At 33.1% G+C, this 21,394-nt stretch overlaps 1 long non-coding RNA gene across 3 annotated transcripts in view; it reads right to left on the bottom strand.

Moving 5' to 3' along the window:
* LOC150036562 (uncharacterized) overlaps positions 1-10,165 on the bottom strand; it is a 33,983-nt gene extending 23,818 nt beyond the window's left edge. For 2 of the 3 annotated variants that reach the window (XR_016528967.1, XR_016528968.1), the window contains exons 1-2: positions 9,786-10,165; positions 9,425-9,530 (exon numbers count right to left, since the gene is read on the bottom strand). This is a non-coding gene — a long non-coding RNA (uncharacterized LOC150036562). The remainder of the gene's footprint in view (positions 1-9,424; positions 9,531-9,785) is intronic. The other variant, XR_016528969.1, reaches the window with a different exon arrangement.
* Between the last annotated feature and the right edge of the window lie 11,229 nt (positions 10,166-21,394).

Genomic DNA, 21,394 nt, shown 5'->3' with positions numbered 1-21,394 from the left:
AATTTTCTACCTAGGAGTTCATTAATCTAGACAATCCGGCTACTGATTTTAGTCTAAGTCATCTTTTAAGTCCGCTTAAAAACAACTTTTGTCTTTGAAATAAAACAAGTTCAAGTAGTCACATTAAACTCTTTAATGGACTATCCTTAACTTACATGCATGCATCAAATCTATCTAATTCACCTTTTCAGGTAGGTTCCCAGGTGGGGGTATTACGTTTCCATCTCCTTAAATACCCCAGTCTAGACAGAACCTGCCTTAAGCAAAAAGTCCCTTATAGATAGATTTGCTACACTTTAACCTTTTATTAGTCAATTTAATCCTATTCAATTGATGAAAAGATTAAAGCCTAAGGTTGCTAATCATATTAGAACCGTGATCTTAGGTCTATCTCATCCAAGTTTTAAACATTTTAAACCATGAATTAAACCTAAGTTGGCATGCATGTCTTTCTTATTGACTTTAGTTCTAATTTTTTTTCATAACCTTTATAAAAGAAACAACTAAAACATACATTGCCACACACCAAGGTATTTATAATGCTTATAAATTTAACCTATGTGTCATGCTTCATACAATGTCCGGTTATTACTATACATAACTTTTATATACTTATAACAACCAAGTACACATGCTTTTCATACACCCTTATACTATAACAATTATAATATAAAGATGATGCATGTCAATGCATTATGCATGCATAAATATAACTCTTATATTATATGATGCACGAGTATTCTCTTACGTAATTTAAATCATGCTTCTCTAAATCATAACATTTATAATAAAGAGATGATGCATGACCAATGCATAACCTAAGGTGGGATTTTTCTATATGTGCATATCATATGACATATAAATAAAACATACATCTCATGTATAAAAACACTAATTAATGGATCAGGATGAACCACCTCAAAAAACCGAAATGAAAAATTCTATCTATTACATTTTTCCACCGAGAAAACCTGCTCACAGGCGAACTGGATCTTGAACCGCCAGGCGAAGCTCCCATCATTTAGTAAATGCCTCCAGGTAAACAATCGTGTAGCGCACAAGACAATAGCACGTGGATGTTAAACGATCACTTAGACGACAACGAAGCTACGAAGCTCAATCGTCTAGATGATCGCTTAACACGCGATAGGTAAATGATTTACTATGCGATTTACTTTGCGGTCATAGAGTCAGTAACTAAGTGATGAAGCTTACTGAGCTATACGATCGTCTAGTGCGCACGCTCAAAACAGTTACCGAGTATCTGAAACTCAGCGATCGTCTGCCCCATCGTCTACATGACCGGACCAATGCTTGGTTGTCTTTGTCCTCGAAGAACAGCAACCCTTGCTTCGAAGCTTCTTCACGAACGACTCACAGACTCAAACAACTTTGAATACAAACTCAATAGCAATTAATAATGCCCAAAAATGCAGGGGCCTTTACAATTAACTCGAAATGTAAAAGAATTTAACAAACCGAGGAATGAAAGTCCATTAATCAACACATCCACAAACGAATTAATAATTAAAACAGAGAGTACACATGCTTTTACCCACCGAGAACATAAATGCAACTCTTTGCATCAATGAATTTGGAATATCAGAACCTGGCTTTGATACCAATTGAAAGAACTCTTATACAAGAGTACCTCTGAGTGGAAGCAAATCTTTCCAAAAGCATTGTGATAGAATTACCACATTTACATTCACACATACAGATATACATTGAACTACTAAATTATCAACATGCTTAAAGATAAATAAACACGAGCACAAGGAAACTTACCAGTTGAAGACTTTCTTCTCGGCAAAGCTTGTTCTCTCCAAGTGAACAGACTCCTCACGCTCTCATAGAACAACAAGATTTCATTCAGTAACACCCGATCGTCTACCACGGATGGACTCCACACGAATAGATGAAGAAGATGGGGACGACACCACCACTTAGAACCCTTAGTATTCTCAAAGTGAGAATCCAAAGAATGGGCTATGTTCGGATTTTGTAGAAGTGAGGAGGAAAAAAAATCGTATACAACGATCAAGGAAGTGGGAGAAGGAAATGTCTATCGTATAGACAGGGTGTTTGATCGTTTAGGTGAGGTACACGATCATGTAGGAAAAGGTAAGCGGTCGTTTAGTTAAAGATCGGCGCTAAGTGATCGTTTAGGAAAAGGTAAGCTATCGTATAGGCTCTCAATTCACTAAGCGATGGGCAGCAAACACACCATGAGTAATTAACTGTGTTTTTTTATATCTTCGCAAAATGAAAACAATTTTCATTTTACCCTTCAATTACAATAACTGAATGGAACTTCCCACTAACGTACGGTTACGGAGAAAACGGTGGCCAATTATCCCATAACTGTCCAATTAATAAAATAATAAATATAATCATATTACATTCATAACCTATAGTTTAATATCATATATTAACCATAGTGTTTTCTCCTCCACTAGATATAAATCATATTTATATCCAATTTCCTCCAATTAATGTATCTCATACATAAAGTCAATTATATCATATATAATTAACTAGTTCAATCATCTCATATATAATTGAACTCCCTCTTGTCAATTTGAATATTTCAAAGTGACCCAAAAAGTGATTCTCAATTTGAATCCAAGCTACCAAGGGGACCTTATGAACCTATGGCTCGAAGCTCCAACGGTACGTGAATAGCTGACTAAACTCTCTAGCCACGAGATCTACCATCCGTTAACTGCCAGGAAATCCACTAAACACCGAAAGCTGAATTCTTCTTACCACAGATATATTTCTGTGTCCATTGGATATAATCAATCATTAGTACGATAACCCTTCATAGATGCTCGTAAGTACAGCTCGGCCAATTTACCCTTTTTGCCTTTGTAGTTACATCTTACTTCTTAAGTAGCACCGATCCCTCTAATGAACAATACAAAATAGTCCTACTATGTGTGGACACCTCTCAGGCCATGAAAAGGTGTGTGGTGCCACATCGTTCAAGCCCCAGGATCAACCCTCAATAGAAGCAATCTATCTATTTACCTCTGCTTTAGGGAAGGACTGAATTCCATCTTGTGTAGCTGAATTCCCAACTCCTATATCAGACGAATCCCCAAAGTGGTAGTTTTGAATCGGCGACTTGGCCACTCTCACCCATGAAAATCAAATGACCATACTCAAAGGCAGGATTCTCAACTCACTCAAGATTGAGGTCATTACCTGTGGTCATCTTAGTGAAGCGAAGTCTCTGTCATGAATGTCGTTATATAATGAGACATTAACACTTTGTGGTCCGATCTTATACAAACTCTTTGTATAGGTGATGCTTGATTTTATGAAATGGAAATATGGATGATATGTGTTGATGGATTTGCGTTGTGCAATGGAATCTGAGTGTAAATTCCTCTGAGTTTCCTGGTAAGTCTAGGGTCGAAAAAAGGGACTTGTGAAAACAGATTGCGTTGGTAATTTTTATAAAGACTTTGCGGTAACCAGATAAATAAATAAAGTGTTGGGTTTGTTGTTTGCATTAATGAAAAATAAATACCAAATACGGCGGAGTTTGAAAAGAGTTGGTAAACGGGAGATGCGATAAATATTTGGTGAATGGGTTGAGAATGGTTTCGGTTAACTCTCCCTAGAATGCGTTCATGCTTTGCGATCATGCAACATGCATACAATAGTAAACCATCTCTCGATGTGAATGCTACGGCTTCTAATACTAGAACACATGTGATATATGCGATAAGTCTATAGGACTTACACATAAGCCTCTATTCTTATTTATGCGATGACAGGATAGTACACACACAAATAAGGCGACCACATAATATCATTCCTATCTCTAGGATGCATGCGATGCAAGTTGACAAATAGAGCTTATCTCTAAGTCTCTATCTATTGTTTATGCAAGTCTAATCTTGCTCTTTCGAATCCAGATTCTAACCTAGCACTCTCGAGACATTAGGTTCTTTCTTTAGACTCTCTCTCGAGTAACTCTAAAGGGTATTTTGCACAACATAAAACAAGACAATCGCAAGCAATAAACTTCCTAGGTCATGTTAGCTTAGTTCTTCTCAACTCATTCGACTAGTTTAGTTACTCATGCATATTAAGAGAGTGAACAGATGTAGAAATAGAACTTCCATTGTATAAATATGAAGATGAAGTACATAATAACAATGCAAGTAGAAAATAAAGAGCCTGGTAGCAATTTCTTGCTACCAGGCATTACATTGTTTCTACCCTTGCTCAAAATATAATCTCGCTCTCGCGAGAGTCAGCCCACTCTCTGCTCCTACGCCCCAAGGTTCTCTCTCGAGTTGCCCTAAGCGATCTCCGATGTCGCCACTCTTCTCTTGCTCTACCTTAAAAGGAAAAGGAATACTATGGACGATGGCATGAATTTGTGGAATAAAAGATTTTAAAAACGGTGAACCTCTTTTTTGAAGACTGCTCTTAGTATTTATAGAGCATCCATGGTGAAAGATGGCTTCTCTCTCCTGGTTGTACAGATGGGACAACTTTAATTCCTGACTGATGTGCCGAATAATTATCACTAATAAAGCTAAATGTACTTTGTGATCGTTATCGGCTGTCAACTTAATTATGATTCGATTGTCATCAACTTTCTATCCTATCGCGCTTAATTGGCCTTTCACCTAGATGCGCCCACCATGTTGTGCTGACCAAGTTGCGGTGATCCTTCTTGGGTGAATGTTTGCGAGCACGATCAACACAAAGCCTTGCGGTGATGTTGCACTCGACCAATGATTCCTATGATCGCAATTCTTGCATTGCGTTAATGCATATTCTGCACAAAAATGCAAAGATCAACTGTTCTAATGCGCTGAACACATGCGACCGCAATATTACGAAATTGATGCTTAATGGACGCGAAGTAACATATTTCATCAACGCAATCCAACATTGTTTAAGAACTTAGCACTATGATAACGTGCATTTCTGCCCGTTATCAATAGGACGCCCCCGCTCACATGTCCCCACACAAATGATTAAGATCAGACCATATGTGGCAAGTTACAACACTTGTAACTATTCCACAAAACGGGCTGCATTCGTACCATTACTAGGTTAAGGTTTCCCTCATATAGTCATATACTACAGACCATTTTAATTATAACTTAGGACATGATCCACTTGTATGTCACCACATACATTCTTAAGTTACATAATGACAACCAGGAATTTTAGTATTGGTTTGTGGTAAAGCAAATAAAACATCCAATGTGCAAAGTCAAGTAGTGAAAAAAATATCATACATTATACATCACAAGCGTCGTACAAACTGTGTTTACAAACTACAAGACACGAGACTTTAGGGCATCATCCCTAACAGTTGTGTCCATTGTCTCAGCCTAAAAAGAATTGGGTAAATTGATATCAAAAAGCATACATCTCACCCTTTCCATGATTGTTCTATTCATCCGTTTAGCTATTCCATTCTTCTATAGAGTATAGGGAGTAGTTTTGTGTCTAGTAATTCCATCTTCTGAGCAAAACTGAGTGAAAGATCCTTCGAGGAATTCCATAACATTATCAGTTCTAAGAGTCTTCACCTTCTTGTCTGTCTGATTTTCAACCCTCATTTTTCAGTCCTTAAACTTTTCAAATGTCTCATCCTTAGAATTAAGTATAAATGTCCATACTTTCTTTGAATAATCATCAGCAAGTGATAAGAAGTATCTTGAACCACTTAGTGATGGAGTCTAAGAGGGACCCACAAGTCAGCATGAATATATCCCATGATATTCTTAGTAATATGCTCTGCTCTTATGAATTTTAGCCTCTTTGATTTTCCATACACACAATGTTGACAAAAGGAAAGTTGTTTTATGCCTTAGACTTGATAATCTCTTTTTTAAGGAGTTCTTTTATACCACCTGAAGTATGGAAGGGAAGCTGTGACAGTAGATACTGTCATCCCAGGCTTAAGAAGCAGAGAGCTAGAACTTCAAACAGAAGACAAAAGTGTTGGTGGAGCAGAATCTTTATTTTCAAAAGGCAAAAAATAGTTTAAGAAGAATCATTATAATAGAAATCATAAAATACATAGAGGAAGGCCAACCTTAAAATGCTTTATTTCTCACAAGGAAGGGCATTTCAAGAGAAATTTCCCTGAGAGAGGGAATCATCATAAAAGGAATGATAATAGAAGGTTTAAGCCATATGGCAGAGAGGAACCAACCAAAAATAGAGACTTCATAGGAAATTATCAAAGGAAATCAAGGGAACAAGGGAGACATCAAAGGCCTGTTGGTGAAGAAAATTATGAGTATATTGAGGTGCTCGTTGTTGCAAATAAAAAAGCCATGGACTTTGAAACTAAGAAGGGATACTGGTTTCTAGACTTAGGATGTAGCTACCACATGACTTCCAAAAGAGGCTGGTTTGTTTACTACAAAGAATGGAGACTCAGTTTACATGGGCAACAACAATAAGTGTGAAATCGTTGGCAGAGGCTCAGTATTACTAAAATTATCAGACAACAAAGAAATTTCTTCTAAAGGATGTCAGGCATGTTCCAAAGCTCAAGAGAAACCTCATCTCTTTGGGCATGCTAGTTGATCAAGGTTGCACATTCATTGGGGAGATAAATGCTCTAAAGATAGAGAAACAACCATCCTTGTTGGAAGAAGACTGATGGCCTATATGTTTTTAAAAGGGTTAATCAGCCTAATTATGTTCTACTGTCAAAAACTAAGAATAATAGTGAATTTGAACTATGGCATAGAAGACTTTCACATATTAGTGAAAGGAGGCTGAATGAACCTATGAAGCAAGGCTTGATTCAATTCAGGGGCACTAAAAGACTCAGTTTTTGTGAACATTGTGTACTGAGGAAGTAAAAAAGGATGAAGTTTACAAAAGGATTCCATAACACAAAGGCCATACTTGATTACATACATGGAGATCTATGGGGCCTGCAGCAACTTCCTCTTGGGGAGGTTCCAGGTAATTTTTATCTCTTATAGATGACTATTCAAGAAAGGCATGGACTTACCTGCTTAAATGTAAAGATCAAACCTTTGACTGCTTTAAATTATGGAAAGTCAAAGTTGAAACTCGAACTAAAAGAATAATTAAATTCCTCAGAACTGATAATGGCCTAGAATTTTTAGGAAATAATTTCTCTCTCTCTGTGTTGAGCATGGAATAACTAGACACAGGATTGTATAGAGTTACAGAAAGAATGAATAGAACCTTGATGGAAAGAATCAGATGCATGATGTCAGAAGCTAAAATCTCAGAGGAATTATAGACAGTGGCTCTTGCCACTGCAACCTTTATAGTTAACAGGAGTCCTAACGTCTCTATTGATACGAAGACCGCTGAAGAAAGTGGAGGGGGATACCTTCTAATCTATCAAACTTAAAGCCTTTTAGATGCACAACCTAAGTTCACACCAAGCAAGGCAAAGTGGCATCGAGAGCAATGAAGTGTATGTTCATAGGGTATCCTGAAGGAGTAAATGGATTTAAGTTCTGGGATTTCAACTCTAACAGGAGTTTAATCAATAGAGATGTGACTTTTAAGGAAGATGAGTCCTATATGAACTCTGAAACAATGGAGCAACCAGCCTCAACCAGTCAGAATAAGCCTCATTCTAGCTTTTACATTGAAGTTTATACTAAACCTGACCGCTCAGAGTCAGCATATGATTTTTCACAACCACCAAATGCTCTTAGCATATCTGAAGGTAGACCGATGGCACAACCAAAAAACCTAGATGATTATCTTCTTTCTAGAGACAAAGAAAAAAGGTCTACCAGACCTCCAACTAGATTTGCAAGAGCATACTGTATTTCTATCTACTCTATGGATGATGACAATGATGAGCCTAACAGCTTTGAAGAAGCCCTAAACAGTGAAAAGAAGAATGAATGGCTTGCAGCTATGGAGAGTGAACTAAACTCACTTTACAAGAATGAGACATGGGAGCTGACTGATAAACCACTTAACAAAGGTATCATCCCTTGTAAGTGGGTGTGCAAGAAGAAATTCCTATGGGAGAACAATTAAGAAGTAAAGTACAAAGCCAGGCTAGTTTTCAAGGGCTTTAAACAAAAAGAAGGGGTTGACTACTCAGAAATATTCTCCCCAGTGGTCAAACATACCTCGATCAGAGTCTTCCTAGCTATTATGAAGACCTTGAACTAGAACAGACGGATGTTACTACAACCTTCCTTCATGGAAGCCTAGAGGAGGAGCTTTTCATGGAACAACCTAAGGGTTTTGAAGTCCAAGGGAAGACAGGGCTTGTTTGTAAGTTGAAAAGGTCTCTATATGGGCTCAAACAGTCATTCAGATCCTGGTACAAAATATTTTATGTGTTTATCAACAAAATCAATTTCGTGAGAAGCCTATTTGATCCTTATGTCTATTACAAGAGACTTCCTGATGGGAGCCTAATCTACTTGTTACTACATGTAAATGATATGTTATTAGCTAGGAAGGAATTGACTAAGTTGAATGAGAGAAAAAGACCAACTAAAGGTTGAGTTTGAGATGAAGAACCTAGAATCAACTAAAAGAATCCTAGGAATGGAAATTATAAAACAAAGATGTAAAAGAGAATTATTTTTATCTCAGAGGCAGTACACTAAAAAGGTACTAGACAAGTTTAACATGACTAATGCTAAACCAGTGACTACTCCTATGGGTCAACAATTCATGTTGTCTACTAAAGACTCTCCTAAAGACCCACTTGAAAAACAAGCCATGTCAAATATTCCGTACTTCAATGCCACGGGGAGCTTAATATACTTGATGATGTGCACTAGACCTGACCTAGCCTATAGTTCAAGTTTGGTTAGTAGATACATGGGTAACCCTGGCAAAAATCATTGGGAAGCTACCAAGTGGGTATTCTGATACCTAGTAGGGTCAACAAACATATATCTATCATATACAGCTCCTAATGAACCTAAATTACTTCTAAAAGGGTATGTTAATGCAGATTTTGTAGGAACAGTGATAAGAGGAGATCCCTAACATGTTACTCCTTTATGCTAGGAGGAAACCTCATAAGCTAGAAGTCTACCCGCTACAATCAGTAGTTGCTCTATCAACTACTGAGGTTGAGTTCATAACAGTAACGGAAGCAATTAAAGAAACAATTTGGCTACAAGATTTAATTATTGAGCTAGGCTACATACAAGAATCAGTAGAACTATTATGTGATAACCAGAGTGCAATCCATTTGACCAAAAATTAGCGATACTATGACAGAACAAAACACATTGATATATAGCTATTCTTTATTAGAGACATCGTTGAGAAGGGAATAGTCAACGTACAGAAGGTTAAAACAAAAGATAACGCAGCTGATTTTCTGACTAACCAAGACTTAAGTTTGGCCATTGTCTAAGCCTACTCAAAATAGTAAACTTAAATAAAGAAAAATAATTACCGAATTTTTTTAAGACCTTCAAGGTGTTTTTCTTCAAGAGGGAGATTTGTTGACAATGTGAACCAAAAACATTAGCTCTTTTTTTAGCTCTCTATCTTCTCAATCCCTATTCAAACAAACAGAAAACAGTTAGCAGGTTGTTACAAACTGTTTTTTGTCCATCAACATGTGTATAAAAAGGAACACAGTGTAAAAAATAAATGTATGTGTTTTGCTTTTTTTTCAGTGTGAGAAATCAGTGAATATTTTTTTAGGAGGGAGCTGTAAAAGAAACTTATTTGAACGTTTTTTGTAATCTTGAAGTTGTTGAATGAAAAACTTGAAGATCCTTTCAAAGTGGATGTAGGTGGAGTAAAATCACCGAACTATTATACATTGTTGTGTTCATTTCTTCTTCCTCTCCTTGAATTTCTAATTGCATGTTCATCTTCATCCCTGGAAACTAAGAAATTTTAGATTGAAAGACTTAACCTTAGCATGAACCGTAGAGAGAAAAAAAGTAAGAAAATTTTCGTTTCGTTTTTCTTTTCTGACATGATGAATTGAAGAAAGGAAATGGAAACTTAGCTTTCCACATGCTTGTTGATGAGATATGTGGCCTAAGGAGCTCCATACACATCAGCTACCACTTTTCTTTTGCATTCTGGATCAGCTCAAACAAGGACTTATTTTCTTGGCCTGGCATTCCTTTTTCTTTTTCGGTCCATTGTAATATCAATTTTCTATTCAAAATTCTAAAGGATATCTACTATCATGATAATTTTAAAATGTTGAAAAAATACATTTTTGATCTCTAGACCAACTAGAAATTAGACTCAAAATCTAACTAGGGACCAAAAAAGTAACTTTTTTCCTAAAATATTGATGAAAATTCAAGAGTAATATTACAACTACAGATATTTTTTAAACAAATAACAAATTTCAAAGGTCTTTGTTATAATTTAGTCTTCAATAATTTGTAATTTCACATGACAATTTGTCAAATTTTCTCAGGGATTTTCAGAATTTCAAATAATTAATTAAAGCTATAGTTCTATATGCTGGGGAATTTAACTTCACAGATCCGAATTCAGATTAAATCTTCAAGTTCTTCATTAAAGCATTGTGCCCTGTTTCACTTTTATGTACATAATGGATGTCTTTAAAATGTGTGTTTGGATTGAATGATAGCTTTGATTCAAAATGCAGGGCTTGGAAGTGAGATAATTATTAATGACAAGGGACCAACTTCCCAATTGTTGTTCTTGTGAGAGCCAACTTCTTGTAGCTTCAAGGTTATTCTTCCCATCAAAATCTAGAGTCAGTATCCATGTATGAAGAGTTTACTGCTATAAGTTTAGTCTTTGTTGTTAACCAATGCCCGCCATAAAATCTTTTAATTGACATATATTGCCCATCAACTAACCAAAAATTTGAGAATTCACTTTTCGATGAAAATTTACGTAGTTTTATGTCAATATAGGTGTTTTTATTGATGTTTTTTAACCATCAATATATGTATTTTCAAATTAATACTTATTTTTAAGCTATAAATTAAGGTTTTTTTGACGGTATCTGTCACAAGCATCAACAAAACAAAAAATTCATGCATCAATTAAGCTCAAATTTGTAGTAGTGGTTATTCGTTCAAATTTAGAAAGACATTTTAATTAGAAATCGGTGTGTTTTCTAACGGTATTCTCTTCCTGTCTTTTCCCTCTATTTCTCCCATAGGGAAGAAGCAAAAGCACAGTAAGGTAACAATGCTACTAGAAATTGTCTGGGATTGATTTTGAAATTGTTAAAATCACTTTTGTTTTAAAATCATTCTAAAATACACCTTTAATCTCTCAAAACATCTATTTAATTTTACATTTTTAAACACAAGGTCTATTTCATCAAAATTGATTTTAAATGATTTAATATATATTGTTTGAAAGTAATTTTTAAAAAGTCAACAGTGATTTTAACTATTTTACAAACAACTTTAACCATTTCAGAATAATTCTCAACCATCTGATTTCTTTGTCCCTTAGTATTGGGAGGAGAGTTTGAGCTTTAGTAGGCTTTCTCATATGAATTCACCAACTTTTGAAAGGCTTACATATACCTCTTTAAAGAGCATATGCCTTCATTGGGTACTCTTTATAGTTAGCTCAACCTATACGCTATACCTTGGGATGTTGCTTGGAGAGCAATTATAATTCTTTAACTAGAATTTGGTATTACGAACTTTTGAGATACCTCTTTATTTAGTTCCTTTTTGGATCAACTATAGGCCTAATGTTAGCTTTCAACAATTTTGAATCTCATACACTTAACTAGATTGTGTGAGCTTGAACCTGATGTGACAACTCTTAAGAAACGTCTTACAATCTAATCATCTATTTGAAATGACTTTTAATTAGTTAAAAAGTCTTTTTAAGTGAAATAAATAAATCCTAAACACTTAAAAAGTCATTCTAAATTGATCCTTACTCTTTTTCAGATCTCATGTATGCTTTAGGTCTTTCTAAAGACCTAGACTTGGCATACATGAAAGAATCAAATCTAGTTGAATTAGTTCAATAAAAGTAATACAAGGATATATTGTGGGGAAGACCCTTGTTTTCTTTGTTGCCCATTTGGTTTAGTCTTGCTTTTATTTTTCTAAGTAGATGTAGGAGAAGGATCATTATTGTCCTTTTTCTTTTCCTTTTGGTTAAATTATAAAAAAAAAATACCCTAAAACTTTGTCATTTCAAAAATATCCTTATAGTTTCAAAAGTTACAATATTACTTGAACTTTCATAAATGTTTCAAAAATAACTTGGATTGGAAATTTTTTCAAATAGAAATTAGAAAATGAGATATAAAATAATATAGTAGATGACATAGAACAAAAATTTGAATCATTACATCGTTTTAGGTCATCTCCTTATTTGTTCAAAATTTTAAAGAATATATACTCTAAGTCTAAGTATAGTTTTAAAACGTTTATGAAAGTTGAGAAGTAATATTACAACTTTTAAAAGTATGGAGGTATTCTTAAAACAAAGAAGAAAGTTCAGTTGTATTTGTTATAATTTAGCCCTTCCTCGTGGATGAATCACGAGGATACTTTAAATTATTATTAAAGTTTAGGAGTATATTTGTGGTTAAAGTGGGATTAAAAATTCAAAACAGGTTGGAAGGAATGAGATCCATAGAATAGAGTAGAATGGAAAGGAGTTGGTGTTGAATAAAAACCGAGTGTCACAGATTTTCCAGACCAAAAGTAGTAGCCCACTCCATCTTCAACATTTTTTTGCCTCGACTTTTTTAATAAATCCCATTATTTTCCAACCAACTCTTTTTTTTTTTTCCCTTTCATTTCTAAATTTAATCTTTCCATGTTTTTATATCTATCTAATTCAAAGTAGATGCATCATAAATATTATTATTACTATCATCAAACAAACTATTCGTGTTTTTTTTTAAGAGTACATGGAAATGTATTGCAATAGAACAGCTAATTCTCCTTTTGGCATAAAATGATTGAATTATAGAGAATGAAAAACATATGAAAGTACTTGAGAATTGGTTGTATTGAAAGCAACTATTCAACCAAAAATAGTCCCAAAATTAGCATTTAGCTAGAACGATACATACATATTAAAGCTACATCCGAGTCTGAGACACGTGTGTGAACCAAAGGATATCATCATTCTATATAATTCTAATATGGCAACCTAGATGTATTATTATACTAAAAAAATCCATATGCATTGTTGTATGAGATTAGACTTTATTTAGTTTTCTAATCTCCAAATTATCACATGACCCTTCACATTATTACATAAAAACAAGCTATTTTAAATCATACACTATGTGATTCAATTAACCAATTATTGCATTATTTTATACCATGTACAATCAATGTTTGTTATCTCTTCAAATAATAGGCTATTCTCTTGTTGTTATCTAAAGATTTTTATGAATAATTATATTACAAAATAATACATGATTTACTCCACTTTTTCTAACTTGTTCATAATTATACATAATTTTTAAAGAGTAGATTTTCTTAGGTTAAATTTTGGGGAGATCTTCTTTGGGTTGAGAAACAAGGTGGCCTGTGGCAAAATAATTAAAAATGTAATAAGAATGGAAAATATTTTTGTGTTTTCAAGAAGAGGCTCACCACTACCCCATGTCTTAGAAATATAAACATTGACATCTCAACTCACTTTTAATAAAGGTTCATTCCAGATTTTAACTTATTGTTCAAAAATATAGCAACACAGTAGCTGTTAAAGTATTGTTATAGTTAAATTGAATTATAACTCCTGAACTTAAATTTTTGAACAAATTCGAGTGATATTTACAAATAGCTCACGAATGTGGTTCATGTTACGTAAATGACAAACTTCATTGAAATATGTGATTAGAAGGTTGCTACAATAAATGAATTGATGTTGTTCTAAAGGGACTTCCCTTATAGTGTACTCTAAAAAGAATTGCTACCAATTTCACCTATTAAATTAAAATATCGACCTAACCGACATTTTTCTAAAACAAAATTGTTTATTTAATGTACGACATGGTTTGGCTGTGGTATCTTCTATTTCTCCATTAGACAAATTATTAATTTCTGCCGCCGCCCAACCAAACAAGGGAAGAAAAACAAGAAAGGAGAGGAAGGAAAGGAAGGAAAAAGAAATGTTGCGTTTGTTTTCCACATTTAGTTATGTATTCATATATATATAGTTAAAATCTTATTCTACGGTCTATATTATAGTTTTTTTTTTCGATTTTATTGAATTTTAGCCGACCTATTTTTAATGAATCTTAAATTTAATTTTTTAAAATTAATTAAATAATAATGAGGAAATATAATATATAAATTTATTATATGGAAATGTTAATAGCTAATTAAAAAAAGTTTAATATTTATTGAAAACACAGGAGCTAAAAATCCTTAAAATTTTAATCGTAAAATTTGAGTTCTCAAGCCATACAAGTGTTAAAATTAGACTCTCAAACTCATAATTGTATAAATTTCTTTGAGTGATATTTTTTATCATTTGGAGATCTAATTTCTACAACTATTATAAGTTTGAAGGTCCAAAGTTTGATGGCTCAAATTCTATAATTGAATGTTTGAAAGTGTAATTACAACTATCATCATATTTTAATGGTGGTTTTTTCGCATTGTCCAAAAGCATTATAAGGTTAAAAATCACTTTTAAGTCCAAAACTTTCATAGAACTAATGATTTGGTCCTTAAACTTTGGTTTATAACAATTTAGTTCTTATACTTTAAATTTTGTAACAATTTAGCCCATGAACTTTATTTTATAACAATTTAGTCCCTTTACTTTTAAAATTTATAACAATTTAGTCCCTACTATAGAAAGTAATTATAAGACTTAATAAGATTTCATGCATAAATAAACTGCTAAATTGATTAGAGACTTAATATTAATGCAAAATGGAAAGCTTACATCATAAAATATTAAAAATTGACATTGAATTTTGATTAAATTTTTTACACGCGAGACTAAATTATTACAATTTTGAAAGTGTAAAGACAAACTTATTATATAATTAAGTATAGAGACCAAATTATTACAAAATTGAAAATACATAAAGTAAATCGTTATAAACCAAAGTACAAAAATTAAATCATTATTCTCGAGAAAGTTAAAGACCAAAAGTGATTTTTAACTAAATTATAATGTCCCATTTGGCCACAGCCCATTTGAGCCGAGTGGTCTGGTCCGGTTCAATTTCCAAAAGTAGAGCGGTAGTGGCCCCCACCTGAACCCTTCTCATCGAGTCACAGCTGTTCAATCGGCCAACTTATGTACACACAACCAGTCAAAACACCCATTTTCCAACAAAAGAAAAAAACCAAATAATAATTTCTTTTCCTTTTTCCTTTTTCCTTTTTTTTAAAAAATCAATGAACGAGAAAAATCAAGGAAGTTGCCGAGGAAAGATCCTCGAACTGCACCACTTTCAACTTTTATTTTTTTTTTTTCCAATTTCAATTCTCCTTTAAATATATTACCATATCAATCGCCAACAGCAAACTCAAAAAAGATTTCACCTTCGCAAATTCAAAATGATTGAACAACAACAAGAACAACAACAAGAATGCCAAAGAACAACTTGAGTAGCAAACTAAAGGATCATGCGGCGGCGGCAATGGGAAGAAATTCCAACCACGGCGGCGGCGTTAGAGGCGGCGGCAGCAATAATAACAATACTCTATGTAGGAAACACCCAAAACACAAGCAATCACCCGGTGTTTGCTCCGTTTGTCTAAGAGAAAAACTCTGTAATTTAGCAATTACACCCTCTTCAAGCTCTACAAAAAAAATAATTCCTTCTTTTTCATCTTCTTCATTATCATCTCTATCTTCTTATTACTCTTCTTCTTCCCCTTCTTCTTCCTCTTCCCCATATTTTCCAAGAAAAAAAACCTCAATTTCTTCTATGTCCAGCTTGTTATTCAAAAGAAGATCAGCAACAGCCACTAGTTTCTTCACTACAAATACTTCTCTACCTGATGCAGCTCATCGTAGAAACAACAAATCCCATCTTGGGTTTTGGTCAAAATTGATGATGAATCGAAGAGGCAAAGAAATTGTTGAAGAAACTTTAAGGCACTCAACTTCTACAACAGATCTTCAAACAATTACTACCAACTAGTTATTGGTTTTTATCATTAATTCATGTTGTTATTTTATCATCTTTTAGACAGATCTAGCTAGTTATCTTGTAACTTTTTAATCTAGTTGACAGATTTAGAGAAGAAGAAAAAAAATGAATTAGGCAATGGCCAAAAGAAGATCACTTTCTTTTTTTTTCATTTCATAGTTTTGATTATCTTTGGGATCCATCCAACCAAAAACCGGTCCCATACTTTTTGGTGTTTGTTGTTGTTCATTACTTGTGTATATGTTGGAGTTGATCTAGTTGTAATTTGAATTATTGATGATTAAGCTAATTATATTATACTAAATACCTTTAAATTTTGGGTAGGTTTGTATTATTCTTTTTTTTAGACTTCTAAAAAAAACTACATTTCTAAATTTTTGTTTCACAAATTACAAGAATAAAGGAAGGAAATTGATATTGATATGGTGGTTCATGTGTACAGGTTAAAAAATACAGATGATATTATTTATAACTATATATATACATAATATTAACATCATTTTTATCACTTATTTTGTCTCAAATAACTTCATCGAATTCATTTACAATAACCAAATTTTATATCGTCAATTTATGTACACATCACATTGAAAATAATGTCACGTAAATCTTCCAATTTTTACTTACTATAGTCGTTCCATATCAATTTTCATCTTATTTTAATAAATATTGGAAGATATAATATTAAATTTACTTAAATTTTTATGTCGATGAATAATTTAAAAATATAAAAAAAATTAAAGATAATAACGAACTTTTTATAGTCTAAAGTCATAATTATAATATGCTCAAAAGAGATATTTGGAATAGTTAACCTAATAATTATTCTCCCATGACAATATAATGCAGTTGAATGAGTCATCCAACCAAAGAGGAATTGCATTTATGATTCATTTTCAAGCTTCTTTCTTTATGCTCGAATTTATTTATAGAATATGTTAATGAATAATGGCATTAACATTTCTATACGTATTGTTGTTTGTATATTAGAACCAAAACTATGCCATAACCACTTGCGACATTTTATATAATTGAGTGAGCTTGATATTTAATTATTGTTGAAGATTATGCATATCTTATATTTTATTATAATAGTTATACACATACTTTCAAATGTTTTCTGTCATATAGTTATGAATCTTAGCAAGTTTATGAAAATTATTATAATTTTGTAACATGTGTTTTTAAGTCAAGTATATTGAACTTGCTATTTAAGCTTTAGAAATTGAAGATATATAAAAATATACAATACATTTAGGAAAATTGAGAAAAAAAAAATAAACGCAAACTCTTCAAAGTCTAAGAAACAAAACTAATATATGTCAATTTAAACCCTTTGAACCAAATATGTGTTGCATAATACTACGTTCTTTCCAAATTTTGAAAAGAAAAAGTTGTTACTATTAAAAATTAAAAAAATTGAGCCACCTTATATGTTTGGAAATTAACGATTTCTTTTTTTTTTTTTTGAAGTTTATGTTTGTTTTCTTCCCATTTTTCAATTATGGTTTTCATATATTAAAAAAAAATTTGAATTTTTAGTCAAATTCTAAAAAAAAAAAAAATAAGTATTTAAAAATTATATATTTTTTAAAAATCTTGACTTGATTTTAAAAAAATAATAATAGAATATATAAACTTATACGTAAAAACGGTATTTATAAACTTAATTTTTAAAATCAAATAATCATCAAATAAAACTTACTTTTTCTAATTTTCAAAACTTAACTTGATGTTTTAAAATATTAATAAAAAGTGGAAGTAGATAATCGAAATAAAGAAATTTATAAATAGAAATAGTGTTTAAAGTTTAATTATTTTAGAATTTTTGTTATTTTGGCACCATTTACCTTTTTAAAAAGGAAAAAAAAAATTAGTTAATTATACATTTGAGTATACAATTTTCCATCCCTTTATATTATAAGACTGATTTCAATAAATTTGAGTAAATAAAATACAAATTATCATTTTAAAGATAGTTGATTGATGATTTGACCTCTACTTGTTATATATATAAGGAGATCAAATCAAAATTAAAATTGTAGGGCCAATTGGTGGACACCCACTCTCAATCCAGCTTCTTGCAAACTTCACTCGCCATTTCTTCCATATATATTTATACACTTCCCCAAATGGAATTTTACCTAATAATCCTTCCACGCACGTAAAGTTTCTTTAATTAATATCCCTTAACTATGATCATCTTATATTAATCCAAACTTTTCCATCTTTTAAATCATACGTAATCTTAGCTAATTAAATACTTAAAATCAACATTTTAATTCAACCCATAACACTGGAAACTAATACCAAAACCAAAATATGCGAATTCAACTAAAAATTTATATACAAATAGTAATGTTTAAATAATAAATATTCACGAAGATAACATCTTATTGTTAGCCTAATATCTAACCATAAATATTTGAAAAATCATGAAATGAGTTTACTATCTATATAAAGTTATGTTTCAATTTGATCAAATAAAATTGCAAAACTTCTACTTGAGTTAAGAACGTTATATAGGACATAAATTCTTTTACTCAAGAAGATCCTAATATTGATCTATTTTAATGATAGAGTTGTGTTAGGTGTAATTCGAGAATTAAAATCAATGTGAATATTAATGATATAAAAATTGAGAACAATTTGTTTCTTCAAACCCTTTGTAAGATGTTAATATTTATTAATAGTTACGGCTTTATTTGAATAGAATTTGTTTTATAAGTTGTAGGACTATGTGCTTGAATTCTTAAAAAGAATTATTAATACAAACAATTTGTAATATAAATAAAGAAAAAGTCTGGTAGAAAAGGGTATTAAAAAAAAAAGAAAAAGGGAGAAATAAAATCCTAAAGTAAGAGTTTGTTAATAATGTAGATGTTGGAAAAAGTTGAATAAATGAAATAAGAAAATAAGAAAAATGTGAGCATGCTTCCATAATTTCCTCGATTCACTCAGTTATCTACATATAGTACAGCATTAGTTTGGCCTACGAATTATTAAAAAGGAAAATATAAATAAATATATATTTATATGGTTTAGGGTAATGGTACTTTAGCTGGATTGTCGCTGTCCTTACTCTGGAATTTTCTTCAAGAGTCAATCGTACAGTTCCCACTTTTTTATTTGTCGTCCAAAATCAATTTCCTTCAAATTTCAAACTATACCCTTTCCCTCTCGCTGACACCCTTGCTACAGCTATACAACTTACTCTTTTTTTTTTCTTTTTCTTTTTATCTGGGTGTTTGATCGAAGAAGTTAGAGTTGGAAGAGTGAAGTTGTTTACTCTACTGTTTATTTGACCTAAAGAATATGTGAGTTACATGACTAAAAAAACATCAATTTCATTTCTTATTAACTCTTTTCAACGTGAGTCACATGGCTCAACAACTTTACACACTTTACAAATTATTTAGACTTAATAGCTTCACTTCTTACATTTTCACATAATTACTGTTAGGCTTATTGCAAGTGGAGGACACAACTTCAGGCCCAAGAATACCCTTCTGCAAGATCTTGAATTTCAACCCACAGAGGACTAAGCCTTGGCTCGTGATCAGTTGAGTTTGGTGAAAGATATGAACCACGAGCTGCTACGATCACAAGCTGTTGGGTGCAAATTTATATTTAAAACAGTCCATTGATTATATTTAAAATGGTCCGTTGATTATTTTTAAAACGATCCATTGATTAATTTTAAAACGGTCTATTAATTAATTTTTAAAATGGTCCGTTGATTTAATACGGTCCGTTTCGATGCTTAAGGCTTATAAAAGGCGAGCCCTTCAGTAGTTCATGAGACACAAAATTCATTTTCTAAATTCCCACTTCAATTTCCTCTCCTTCTCCATCTTAGCTTTCCGAGCAGTGAGTTTAGAAAGGGTGTACGTTCCGATCGGTAACGATGCATTTCTAATTGGTTTTTATTTAGCTGTTTTATCCTGGGGACGACGTGGTAATTTTCAGACCTGCTTGCACACTTGAACAGAGTAGCAAAACGTCTTAAAGAGAGCGAGCTTCGCGACTCAGCCTATAACGAGTTTCTGTTTTGCAGGTTTTGCTCTTCGCTTGACCGTTGTGCCTTGACGGTTTACAGTTCGTCGTTCTGAGGGTCCTGTCATTTCCAATAATTTTTAAGACGTTTCCACATCATCAATGGACCTCAGTAGCAATAATGAGATATCTGACCTTCACTATCCATTCCGGTTCGAAAGAGCGAACTTCAAGCGGTGGAAGCAAAAGATGATGTTCTTCCTCAACGTCAAGAAAGTTGTCGAAGCTTGTACTAGCGCTAAGCCGATCGTCCCTTTAGAAGAACCAACTGAACAACATATAAAAGAAGCTACTAACTAGAAGGAGAAAGACTTTCTATGTAAGAATTTCATTTTAAATGGTTTGACTGATGATCTGTATGACTACTATAGTACAATGAAGACAGCGAATGAGGTCTGGGATGCCCTGCAAAATAAGTATGACACCGAGGAGGCCGGGTCGAAGAAATATGCGGTCAACCATTCTCTCAAGTTCCAAATGACGAATGACAAATTCGTGGTGGCCCAATCCCATGAACTCCAGAAGATAGCCCACGAGATAATTACTGAAGGTATGCCTCTAGACGAACAATTCCAAGTTGCTATTATTATTGATAAACTGCCCCCCTTGTGGAAGGACTTTAAGAACAATTTGAGGCATAAGACCAAAGAGAGAGAGCCTTATAACCCGGCTAAGGATCGAGGATGAAGCCTGAAAGCAGGACTAGAGGAAGGAGGTGAATGCAGTACCTAGGAAACCCGCATCTGTCATGGTAAAACCAACCAAAAAACCTAAAGGGACAAAGAGGAAAGGTCAAAACCGTGGCTCCAGCAACCAAAACCAACAAAAAAAGACAAAAGCCTCCTTCAGGAGAAACGGTACAGTTCCTCTGCTTTAATTTTAACAAACCTGGCCACATGGTTAGGAACTGTAAGAACAGACGTTGTCCTGCTGGTCAGGCGAACCTGACAAAAGAACCGTTAGTTGCCATGATCACAAAAGTAAATGTAATCAGTGGTTGTGAAGGGTGGTGGATAGACACTGGCGCGACGTGCCATGTCTGTCACGACCTTAGTCTATTTAAAACTTATACTGAAACTAAGGATAAGAATATTTTGTTGGGAGATCACCAATCCACGAAAGTTGTTGGAACCGGCAAGGTGGAACTGAAGTTTACCTCTAGGAAGACCCTAATGTTGCAGGCGTTCTACACACTCCAGAGATACGAAAGAATTTGGTTTCGGGCTATCTCCTCAACAAAGCCGGGTT

Source organism: Benincasa hispida, chromosome 4 (genome assembly GCF_027475165.1).
Source record: "Benincasa hispida cultivar pf3 chromosome 4, pf3_genome.v1.1, whole genome shotgun sequence".
Lineage (NCBI taxonomy): Eukaryota > Viridiplantae > Streptophyta > Magnoliopsida > Cucurbitales > Cucurbitaceae > Benincasa > Benincasa hispida.
The sequence above is the reverse complement of the archived record's forward strand: the minus strand, read 5'-3'. Positions and strand labels throughout refer to the sequence as shown.